This window comes from Epinephelus moara, chromosome 4 (genome assembly GCF_006386435.1).
Source record: "Epinephelus moara isolate mb chromosome 4, YSFRI_EMoa_1.0, whole genome shotgun sequence".
NCBI classification, from domain to species: Eukaryota; Metazoa; Chordata; class Actinopteri; order Perciformes; family Serranidae; genus Epinephelus; species Epinephelus moara.
The window spans coordinates 13,485,992-13,499,482 of NC_065509.1; positions in this window are offsets into that span (position 1 = coordinate 13,485,992).

Sequence of the window (13,491 nt, forward strand, 5' to 3'; positions counted from 1 at the left end):
ATATTGTTTCATTTGTATTGTCATGTGCGGCATTTAAGTGGAGTCATTGTGTTCCCTTGGTTGTGAGCTAATTGTATCCTGCCTGCCCTTGTTTTGTGGGGACAGGAGTGAGTGCCTTGTGCATAACAGTGTAGAGAAGTCTCTGTACCCCTAAGTTGGGATGTGTTAGTACTGTCCTGCCATGTTGGTAAAAAGGAAACGAAGAGGAAGAAACAAATGTTGTAGCCCGCTTATTACTCACAGGCCAGGAGGACTGGGGAGGGTCACACTTTGCTGAAAAGGATTTTACTTGCAAAAACGTATTATGACTGATCCAACAATATAAAATAATTGATAGACCTCGTGGCAGCACGGTGGAGCAGTGGTTAGCATTCTCGCCTCACAGCCAGAGGGTTCTTCGTTCAAACCTAGGGTGGGGGGCTTGAAGTGCAGGGTTTGAACCCCTGTTTGGTCCTAAATTGACCGTAGGTGTGTCTGTCTCTAAGTGTCAGCCCTGTGATAGTCTGGCTCTCGTCCAATGTCAGCTGGGATATGCTCCAGCACCTCTGTGACCCCCAACAGGATAAGCGGTTACGGAAAATGAATGAATGATGGACCTCGCAGATTGTATATCACCTACAACAATAAATCCTTCAACTGAAGAAGGGACTGTTTAGTTTTTTTTCTTATTTTTAGGTTCCCCATCATTTGTCTAGCAGAGCTAACAATGACATCCGCCTCTGACTGCTGAAGTACATGTCCACAGGATCTGTCATTCGCACGCTTCCCATTTATTGTCCTTGTAAACAGCTGTGCAATGCATTCTGGTTGTGCAGCATTGCGTTTGGAAACACAGGGCATCCGCTCCACATTTTTATAAAGTTGAATTTAGGCTACAAATCAGCGACGTCCAGTGTGACTCACCACCTCTGAAAACTCCTAAAAAACTTTAACCATTGTTGAGACAGATTGAGCAACTTATTTCTCATCTTAGATATTTTAAGAAAAACATTTTTGCAAACTATTCTTGTAACACAAGAAAAATATGCCAAATGAGCCCCCATGTTGATCTGGTTTGAAATCTGGGAGCAGACAGACCATGTGCCAGGTGGCACGGCCATCAAGCGTCCAATGCCGGGAAGCAGCGCAACCAGTTTGTGTCTGTAAACTCCCCTGTGGATACGCTTACATGTAGCTGTAGATGGCCCGTTTGTCCTTTTTGTTGTCAGTGTTATTGCAACTTTTTTAACTTTCACACTCGTTATCACAGACAGATACTATCTGTCTGCAGAGAGTGTTTGAACGTGTGTGTGTGTGTGTGTGTGTGTACATGTTGTTTTGCACATTTCCTTTCACATGCTCAAAACAACTCACAGTGTTTCATTTCTCAGTGCTTGTGACACTCACTTGCACATGTGCAAACAAAGACCCCAAACACACCAAAAACAGGAGCTGCCTCTTCAATGTCCCAACCCCTCAGACCATCACCATCACCATCACCACACACACACACACACACACACACACACACACACACACACACCAAACAAAGGACCTTTCTGTGAAGTCTGTTTAATGACACCCATCCCCTGCTCTATTTTTGGAGGTGACTATTCCTGGTGCATCATTATTGTCATTACCACAGTCTCATATGATTAAATCATTAACAGACATTATCACCATTATACACATGGTTACACGCATTAGGCCCCAACTCAATACTGCATTGCAATGCACCCATGCGTGTGTGTGTGTGTGTGTGTGTGTGGAGAGGACATGCTGTTGGCCCTGCTGCTCCCTAGTCTACGTGGCCTTGGCAGAGGGACACAGTTGGATAGTTATGTACGGTAATCATCTTCCTGACCTGTAAACACTCTTCATCCTCTGTAACAGGCAACATGCTCTCTTTGAACATTACAGCATGTCCTTATCACGTCTGAATGTGAGGAAGAGGTTCTTTTTTTAACTCAGAATGTGTAAGAAACAAAGGCTGGCAGACAGAAACAAACTGTGAGACATGAATCCTTTTTGTGTCTTTTAATTAAGCTAACCACTGAGGAACGAGGCAGGACTCCATCTTAAGGCTAATGTGCAGCGGGAGGACCCCAATAAACATTCCCAGGGCAGGGGGGCTTGTTTCTGCACCATCCTGGGACATATAGATGTCGTCCTCAAACTTGTAAAGAGTTTGCCTGATATCAGACAGCAGCCCCGTCTCCTAGAAATTACGTTTGTACAACCAATTTGAAACAGCAAATACTGTTTGTGAGGGAAACAAAATAAGGAGCGAATATATTTCATGTTAACTTAATGTAAAAATGGCAAACTGTAAAAATGTTGACAGTGAATGTATAAGCAAAATGCTAACTGGCAACGTATTTCATGTTTTCCACCAGAAAAGGCAATCTTGCAAAACACTGTCCACCTGTAGTGACTACAGCATTATTTTCTCTCATAACCGTTTTTTATTACAGTTTTTCCCAGATCATGAAGCCATCTACAAAATCACAGACACATTTTCCAAAACTATAAATACTATTCACCTGTTTCCACATGTTCATAGCACCCTGTGCTCATTCAGCAAACACATGCTCTCAATATGATAAACTCAAGTCATCACAGCCTAAACTCAAATATCACGCCTTTCTCCAGGTGCAGACACTGAGCCTCAAATTGTTAACACAACAATCAAAATTGCACTGGTTCAAAAATAAGGCCGAAAAGTATGTTCATGTGCTTTGGAACAGCAATGCCAAATTTGCAAAATAACAGAGAGGAAGAAGACAACAACAACAAAGATAAGTAATGTCAGACTTTGTTCCACTCCAGTTCATCATGTGTTCATACTTGAGACTACTATGAGAGAAGCGAAACAGCCAGTGAAACTCAACCTAAGCTGTTGGATGGTTACGTCTACTGTCTGTGCTTTCAGAGGGGGAAACAGGTCATTTACCTTGTTGTTACTGTGACACATGTGATGTTGTCATGGATTTAGACTGAACTCTCAGTGTGGTTTGTACCACTGTAATTGATGGTCAAAGATCAGAGACTGAGAGGCAGTCATCTATTAGAATGAGGCAGAGACTTCCCTGGTGAATACGGTGATTGCCAATAATACCATCTGTTTGAAGACCGGAGGCCTGTACTACAAAGCAGGAATTGAAATTGGCAAGGTAATTTTAAGAGTAACCCAGGATTTTCAGTGCTACAAAGCTGGTTCTCTTTTTACTGAGAGAAATCTACTCATCAGTGAACCTGCTCCGGAGCAGGATGACTTCAGAGGATTGGATCGCAACCTGTCAACACCCCGACCACTGACCAATCAGATCACTAAAAAAAAAAAAAAAAGATAGAGGGAATCCAGACATGGAAAAAAGTCTGGAGGGCAAGGTTAGAAAGAGTAGCCTGTATATTTTTATAGATCAGCAGAATCATTGTTCCAGCTTTCTGTTTCCACTTTCTTATTTCAACAAGCTTTTTAAAACAGACCTCCCAAGTAATACGATACGATAACTGGAAATTAAAACAATGGTTGTCTTGTATTAGTAAAATAATCCACACACTGTGGCTTCTGTGATTATAAATACAACATTTCAGTCAGATAGATTTAATCAGTCATTTACTAATTTTCCACTTTTTACCTCAGCGGCAGAAACAGTCCGGCATCACTTCTAAAGTGTTTTACGTGACAGTAGTTCTCTTCATCATCATCCACTTGAAAAGCAACAAATACTCACACTGTACACAAATACAGATACTTAATACCTATATGCATTTGATGTTTTTCTAATTTGCTTGAACACACTTATCCATTCAGAAGTTGCATTTTCAAAAAAGTTCACACAGAGGCCAAAACTGAAAGTCAAATCAGTATATTCTCTTGATCAGTCACAGTGGACAACAAAATACAAGGTGAAGATGAAGGTGCTGCACTTTGTTGAACTGCCCAATTAAAATGTGAAAAACAGACGTTTTCTAAGAAAGTTTTCTGCACTCATTCTCCCTATTACATTTATCATTCATTTGTACGTGCCTTTGGCCTCTTTGATCCATGCTTGCAAATATCAACACAGGTGGCATCTGTTACAGATGGATAAGGACTGATTGAGTGCTGATTGAGGAGTTGTGCAAAGGTTTTTCACAGGGGTGATAATTAGGCAAGTACACCAATCAGCCAAAACATTAAAACCACTAACAGGCGAAGTGAATAACTTTGATTATTTTTTTCCAATGCATTGTTCTGCTGGGAAACCTTTGGTTCTGGCATTCATGTGGATACCACCTAACATGTTCCACCCACTCAAACACCGTTGCAGACCAAGTACCCCCCCTCATGGCAACAGCGCTCCCCAATGGCAGTGGCCCCCCAGAAGAATAATGCACCATGCCACACTGCAAACATCGCTCAGGAATGACACAAGGAATGTGACAAAGACCTCAAAGTGTCAACCTGGCCTCCAAATTCCCCAAATACCAATCTGAATGAGAATCTGTGGCACGTGCCATTAACCCACCTCACAACCCACTGGACTAAGTGGATCTGCTGCCAACACACTGGTGCCAGACACCGCAGGACACTCCCAGAGATCCTGTGTCCATGCCTCGACAGGTCAGAGCCAAGTCCGATCCAAGGAGGCCCCACCTTGGATTAGGGGTACCGGCACATCACAAGAATCCTTGAGCAGACTGGGACCTGGGAAATTTAGAAGCCAGGTCAACACCTTGAGCTTTTTGTCACGCTCCACATGCCATTTCTAAACAGTTTTTGTAGTGTGGCATGCTGCTTTTTTTCTGCTGGGGGGCCACTGCCATTGGGGAGAACTGTTGCCAGGTACTTGGTCTGCAACGGTGTATGAGTGGGTGGAACATGTCAGGTGGCATCCACATGAATGCCAGAACCAAAGGTTTCAAAATAATAATAACTAGTCCATACCCATTGGTAGCTTTGTCACCTTCTACCTATGCCAATCCTCAATACCAATGTGCAGTTTCACATAGATTGACCACATCAGTGAGTAGAAAAACGTGGGACAGACAGAATGACTGACTGACAGAATGACACACTGACAGTTTCCTAGATTATGTACAGCATACCATACCACGACTTAGTCATACCAAAAATTAGAAGAAAAAACAACAACATTTGGCCACAGGGGGAGCCACAGTGATCGGTTGCACTTTAGCCATTTTTAAGCATTTTTCTGTTGTGATAGCGCCACCCAGTTGCCAATTAGAGTTCTAGCGCCCCCATTTTGTTTGATGGGGTCAATAATGGACAGGTCCCCTCAGATTATGTGTGGCCATATGCCTACAAAGTTGCGTGGTGATCAGTGAAACCCTTGAGATGTTATACACCTTTATGTGATGAGCCACGCCCTCCGCAATATTCATTGCCTTATAGAAGCTCAGTTTTAGTAAGTTTTCCAACTTTTGCCAGGAAGGAACTTTAGATATTGGTCCCTAGATTATGTTCACCGAGTTTCATGCAGATTGGTCAAACTTCCTAGGAAGAGGCAAATTTGTTCTTCAAATGTTGCATGAGATATGCCCATTCAAGGTTTGCAATTTCAATCGGTTGCTATAGCGCCCCCCTCTGGCCAATTGATGTAATATTGCTTCATTCACATCCTCCCATGACCCTCTACCACTGTGCCAAATTTCACATGGATTGACCAAGTCAGTGAGGAGAAAAACGTGGAACGTAGACACAGACAGACACACCCACAGACAGAGTGTTCGTCATTGTATAGTAAGATAATAATGGAACAAAATAATCAAAGTTATTCACTTCACCTGTCAGTAGTTTGAATGTTTTGGCTGAACGGTGTACTTTCTATCAGATGTAAATCCATATTTTCCTTTTGTTTAACAGAGTTAATCTAATAGAGTTTGGGGTCTTTGTATGAGATCTATGTTTGCTGTTTTGAAAAAGGGTGTAAAAATGTATAAAACCAATGAAAAAGAAGAGTTCTGCTGTGCTAGAAAGGTGATGATAACAATCAACTGTATCTCAGTTTCATTAAGCATGTCTTAGGGATTGAGAAAAACTGTATTCTTGTGTGCAGGTCTTTCTGTGCTCATGAACTGACATTGACATGAAAGACCTGTAGTACATTTATTATGGTACAGCTTTTTTACTGCCTTCTGTCTTCACCAGTGAAACAATAAAAAAAGTCACCAAAACTCAAAATTGTTTATTGTACAGCATCAGATTTTTCCGTGTATTTCTTTTTAGGTAGACTGCAACAGCCATATACTACGTTTTGACCTCTTGTGTCTATACTGTTCAACCTCAGACATGTTGAACACTGTGAGTGAAAATAAAATAAACATAAAGTCAATCAAAGGAAACGTATGGGTGGAAACTCTGTTTTCTCTCCTTGCTGCCGCTCCTCCGGCACACATGAAACTCCTTTTCCTTGAGCCCCTCTGCCATGGCCTCTCACTCTCCTTACATGCCTCTGGCTTCTTTGATGCATGCTGCAAATAGCAACACAAAGGTGGCATATTTTATAGACAGATAAGGACTGAATGTTGGCTGAAGAGATGTGCAAAGCAGTTTCACACAGGTGCATTAGAGAATTATGTCAGGTGTGACTGGATGTTTTCCTTTCACTTCACACAGTTTATCTGACAGATTTTTGGGTCTTTCTATGAGATCTGTGTAAACAGGTTTGAAAAAGGGTGTGAAAATTTTGTAAAAGACTTCTGCTGTGCGAAGAAGGTGATGATGAAGATCAGGTGGAGCCCAGTTTCTTTACATGTGTCTTAGCGATTGATAAAAACTGTAAAACCTCTGCAAATTATTATTATTGTTTTTTTTTTTACCATTCATTGACTCTTCCTTACATGATTTGTCAGTATTATATTGCAAAGGTTATTAGCATAGTATTCCCGTATAAACTGTCAGCGGTATACAGCATATTACAATACTGTTTTGAATTTCTGTCCCCAGAAATGTAAAAGAAAGAGTTATCTAGACAGTCGGTTTCAAATGATCTCTCTGAAAACGTTGAACAGTTTTCTAATTGGTTTCTCCAGTGTGTAACAGTCATGTAGTCTGTGTGTGTGTGTGTGTGTGTGTGTGTGTGTGTCTCTATGTGTCAGCCCTGTGATAGTCTGGCAGCCTGTCCAGGGTGTGCCCCGCCTCTCACCCAATGTCAGCTGGGACAGGCTCCAGCACCCCTGCAACCCCTAACAGCATAAGCGGTTACGGAAGATGAATCAATGAATGTAAGTAAAATGCTTTTGTTGCTCAAACCTAACCACAGAGTCTGGATGTGAACCTTGGATTCTGGTGTCACAGTCCTGCCCTTTATATGTCCAGCATCCACCACCTCTCTGCAATTCCGGCCCGGTACATAAATGTAGTGTTTCGTTAACTTAAAGTCTCTGAACGTCTAATCCAGGCTGTGATCATGTTGTCACTACAACGGGCATTGTAGACTAAAACACAGTTCTGCTCCTCTGCTCTTTCATGTATAGAGGTAATCATCTGTATCCATCTATCTGCTAGTGTATGTGTGTGCGTGTGTGTCAGCTCGTCAAGCTGTGACACTTGGCTATTATAATAAAGAAAATAGACCATACATTGAAACTACGACAGCAGATCAGTGCTGCAGTTTTGGCTCAATGGAAAGCTGAATGGAAGCTCAATGGAGGAACCGCAGAGTTCCTTGGCCTGCCTCCCGGCTACTGGGTGCTTCCGCTTCTTGTCTGGAGATGAACCCAGCGCCTCCTCCTTGGAGCTCTGTGGTTGGCTTCTAGACCCCAGGCCACTGAATCTGACAACATTTTAATTCCATACCGATGCATTCTCATTCCGACATACTTGTTTTGCTGGGAATGTAAGAGTGAAGCAAAGTTAAACGAACTGATGTAATACAGCCTCCATGGCAGCATCTATCTTGCCTATAGCAGGCGCCATTGTAGTTACTCATTGACAATGCTTGACAAAGGCCCACCCGTGGCACTGATTGGCTGATTGTTAGTCCCCAAGGGCACTCATTGTATCGATTGATGTTTCAACATAGAATCTGCTGTTTGACGTCATGATACCAGACAAATCAGTCAATTCGTGGAGTATTCGGATTCAAAGGTCTGGACCCAGGCAAGTAAAGAGTCTCTGTGTCTAACACCCCCCCCTGCCCGTAATGTTGTTATGTAATGTAATGATGTTTTTTTCTGAAAAAGTTCACTTTACCACAATGTTTCTATCAACTCATTTGTCCCTCTGTAACTTACCCATTAGAACTATTTATGCTGGGAACCGCACAACCACACACTTTATTCTCCCTCTTGGTTGTGATGTGATAAATCAAGTTTCAATGCACCATGCCCTTCTGTCAGACAGGACACCATTTACGTCACAGAAAGAATCTTTCTTGTCTCATTATCTTCTGTTGGCATCAGCTCGACCTCTTGAACTTTTGAGTTTCTTTGTATTGAGGAGAAAAAATCACACACTGTGCAAATGCAGTTATTCCATGTTTTGTGCATCACTTTGTAAACATTTCTTCCACACATTCCTCCTGACATATATGGCATGTTTTCACAAGTTGGGGTCTTTGAAAGAATTTAAAAATAAATATCTGTGGGTTTGAATGATGCTCAATCACACATTGGCTTTGAACAACTGACACGCTACTTGTTACATCAGAGTTTCAAACATAAGGATTTACTTACAGTAGGGTCAGACTACAAGACACCAAAATAAAACCAAAAAAATAAGAGCCCCAAACATCTGAAAACCCTGCAGGTCCAATTGTGCATTCTCTTCATGTAAACGACATTCTCGGAACCCATTGGCTGTATTCGGCGTCTGACTTCCAGCAAACGGCGATACAGCCTCTGGGGGCAGACCCCCGATTTTCTGGCATTCCAGTTTGATTTGGGCGGAGGAGGCAAATTTCCATTTCCGACTTCCATTTATATATAAGTAAATATGCTGAACCATTGCGAAGGATTAAGAGTTTGCAGTGACGCCAATTATGTTCCGCCTCGTTAGTTCACCACATGGACTGTTTATCCTGGCAACAACTGCAGCCGGCTCAAACGCGAATATCACGCGGACCACAAACAGCCTACAACCGGAAACCAGGGCTCTTCCGCTCTTCTTCCAGAGGCAAGATCTCCGGGGTTTGCCTACAGACTCTACATTCACTGAATGTAGAGTCTGTATATAGAGACTATGTAAACAATAGCATGCTTATCCATACGGTGAAAAAGTTCCCAGGACTTTTAAGAGGATTAAAAAACATTAAAACCCACTGTAGACAGTCATCAGACATCAAGCTAAAAACAAGACCGTTATTCTTAGTCTGAATCTATGAAAAAGAATCTATGACTGTTCGGCAAAGGAGTCTGAAGTCCTTTAAAAGCCATAGCCGGCCTGATGATATGGATCATGGAAGAAAATTCAAGGTTTAAGCATAAGCTTTAACATAAATCATCTGAGGCTGAGCAGCACCAGCAGTTGAATGTTTCCTACTGAGTCTGGAGACTAGTATAAGGAAATATGTCTGTCAGCTGTAAATCTAAAACTTATGTCTGAAACTAATAACTTCCAGCAGCCCATTAAAGCAATGCTTCATCCACAAAACGATCATTTGTATATCAATTACTCACACTGTGTTATGTTGAGTTGTGAAGGAAATTTCAAACATTTTTCTCACATGCCCCTGTGGTCAACGAAGAATCCAAAAACTGAACAGAACTGTGGGACTGTGTTTAACAATAGTAAAACTATATCAAAACATCTCTTTACAAACTCTCACACAACTCCCAAGTATACTCCAAGTCTCATTACCCACATCCGCATAAACAGTCTCATGTACAGATGAGTAGTGTGCCACAGCAACTCACTGGGATGCACAAACAGAGTTCAAATGCATGTGCTTGCCCAGGCACGTGGCTCGTATTCACGGTCACCATTTTTGGATTATTTGTTCACCTTAAAGTTGAGCAAGAGAAATAGATTTTTCTTCATGAATTTAACGCAACATACTTTGAGGCAGCACTTGTTAGGTGGATTAGGTGGTAGCTGCATTGTCTGGCTACAAAAACACTATATCCTCCTGAGACCCTGCGTCCTCATATGATGACATCATGTTTTGGGTTTACTTGACCTTATACTTCATTGTGTTTAACTTAGACCTATTGGCCTTGTTTGTGGACACTTTTTTGTCCCATCTAGTGGCCCTGGCAGAGCGCCGAGAGGACGATCAAACTTGACTATCTAGAGGAAGTAAAAGTCGTAGTCTAAAAATAAAAGTCTGTATATTGATAAGGCAACAATTGACCAATTTCATCAACAGTAACGAGCTGAGACACTGTTAATTAGGAAGTACTTGTTTGAGGACATTGGGATTTTATTATCATTGACAATGTTAGTTTTTTTTGTACTTATCGGGTCTCAAGAGGATATCTGTGCCTGATAGTAGCAAATGTAAGGAGATACACAGGTCAGGAAAAACTCAAAGATTCATCCTAGCAAGAAAGACCAATGCTTTGATAGCAAGAAACATGACCATCACCTACTGGCCTTATGCTAGCCCACCCATTTTTTTCTCTTTTTATTCTGACACAATTCTATTCATTCTTCTGGTTTAGCCCTAGCAGTGCTACCTGGTGCTGTAAACAATAAATGAACTTTTGGAACATTCTGCGGCTATACAGCAGTGGTCAGATGGTTTTACCGTACCACATCCATCAGCCAACAATGCCTGCGAGGACGACATAAAGAAAATGGCCTAAAATCACATATAAGAACATTTTAAATTACTTTGTAGTGTCTCTTGCTTCAGCGAGGTGACTATGTTGCCAAAGCTTCCTTTGTTTTTTAATGCCAAGTAACGAAATGTTTGTACACCTATTAAACAGAAAAATACATCCATGTGCCCTCTGAATTCAAGTGTCTGTCTTTAACCAAACAAAGACTAGCTTAATTGCCTTGTTAACACATCATGAAACAAATTCAAACTCAGCAGAAACCAAACAAACCCACCAAAACTGTTTCAGTTAGTCATTCCACTATTCTACCAAATACCAACTCTGGAATTACTTTCTTAATTCAGTTAGATGTGAAAATATGTGGCAGTACATGCTCTTTATCCCTGCTGTCTCTCTCTGCCTCTCCACTGCCTGCTGAGCAGCGGCTTGCCCAACACTAAAGGTTTGTGAGACCTTTTGTCTCTCCACTTGGACATTTTTAGTCTATGATTTTGCAGTTTTTTTGTTGTACTGCACAATTACATGCACAATACTGTACCAACACATTATCATCCTAACGCATCAAATATTGCTGTTTTTTTTTTCATGCGCACATATGATACACTAGGTGTCCTCCTGCATCTGTTGTTGATATTCCAGGACATCATGTCAATTTACGCTTGTTCCATGCATTGTGTCTTTTCAAAATAAACGTACAACATTGGTAAGACACTTCGTATTTAAGTTTATTTCCTTGTGCAACAAAAGCACATGGTTAGGTTTAGAAAATTGACCTCTACTCTTACCCGCCCTACAGGGATGTTTCAGCTCCCTATGTAACATCGCTACCAGCAGCGTTTCAAACTAGAGCTGTCTAGTGTCCCAGTGGTGTATCATATTGCTGCGACAGGTGCCTTTTTACATTTTACATGGAAATCACTGACAAAGCAGTTAAAATAGTTACATGACTTCATACATTTTTTACAGGATAATTACATTTTAAAAGTAACCTTTAACATTGCTCACTGCCAGAAGGGGTTGACAACGGTCCGCACCAGAGAGTCGAAATTTGGCCACAATGATGCTTAAACCAAACCCAGGTTCCACTGAAATCTTGCTGCAACGTGTTGTTACACCACAGCTACTCTGCAACAGTTATGAAAATGTTGGCGCAAATTTCTAAATAGTTGTTTTTTGGATACATTGATCGCATATTAGGAAACCAACAAAGCAAGAAAACACAGCCAAAGCCTTTTTATGTTTAAAAAATATTTTTTAGCAAACAAAGAAAGTAGGTAATTGCATTTCCAATCTAAACCAGAAGTAAGATTATAAGATGCAGAATGTAGAAGTGCCCTTAGTCAATGGGTCAGTGGGTTCATGATTCTTGTGGTAGAACTTTGAAAACCAAGGGATCAGCACAGCGGGGAATAGCTAGATAATTCATTGGTCTCATGCAATGGTGCAATGAAATGCACAAGCTCACAACAGAGAATAATTACTGTACGTTTCTCCTGTGTCAGTCGTTGACTTTAACAACACAAGACTGTATGTAGAATGAAGAGAAATATTTGTAAAGGCATTCAAAACAAATCTCTCCATCTGCTCCATCACTTCCCAAACCATCACTAGCCCCTTGCTCTGCACGCACACACACACACACACACACACACACACACACACACACACACACACACACACACACACACAGAGCACCTTGCAGCTGTCTGGATGTTTTCTACATGCATCTGATATCCCATTGGACCAGAGCCTTGAGGTCAATAATGTGTGTACCAGGTTTATGTTTGTGTTATTCTATACGTCTGACTCTCTGACTCTCAAAGCCAAACACAACTGCTCTACATACGTTGTTCATACAGTTCATATAAACTCACCCTCACATATTTGAGCACTTTAATTTTGGAAAAATATGCTCAGCAAATGAGAACAAACCCATTCAGTCTTACTGAAAGGACAGCATTGTGAGCAAATTTTTATTGATTATATAAAACATGCATAAAGAGCAAAAATAGAGGAACAACTTCACAAGACAAATATAACAGACAACCCCTTCCCAGGGCAACACTCATGCAGTTATAGAAGCTCCTTTCACAGCCGTAACTAAAACATTTACATTCTTTTGTTTTGCACTATGTTTTCTTGCAACAGACTGCTCAATGCAGAGAATACCCAGAGGAGTAAGTAACCACTCTCGTCTCTGTAACAAATGCAGGGCCTGCCAACATAGAGAAATCATCTCTTTGGTTGCTGTTAGGCCAGCCAGTCAGACTCGTCATTGTTGAAGTGTAAGTTTCAATAAATGATCATCATTTAACAATAAAACCAATGGGGAGCATGTTACAGAGCTTTCCAGATTCTCTGGCAGATATGAAGAGAGACGGTTCCCAACATCTAAAAACGTCTGGTCTTTCCCAAACATATGCAATAATGTTCCAGAAGCTCCCTGAGACTGAAGCATGCAATTTAGGGATTGTCTGGCTTTCATCAGAAATAATTTGTGAGGTGTGCTGTTAGTTCTAAAAACGAATGCCTCATCTGATGATTTGGGTTTCTTAAAGTAACTGATATATTGGACCAGACTTTGACCCAATTAATATCTGTGTAAACTCATTGTACACCCTTTTTCCATATTTTGTCAGTTGACATTAGTGTAAGAGTTGCCATTATTAGCAGGGAGTTTAATTTGGAGACCAGACCTCAAGTACCTAAACTTAAACTACGTAATATGTGCAGTGGCTATTCTTGCCTCTAGGGGATTCCATAAGCACATTGGACAGATCG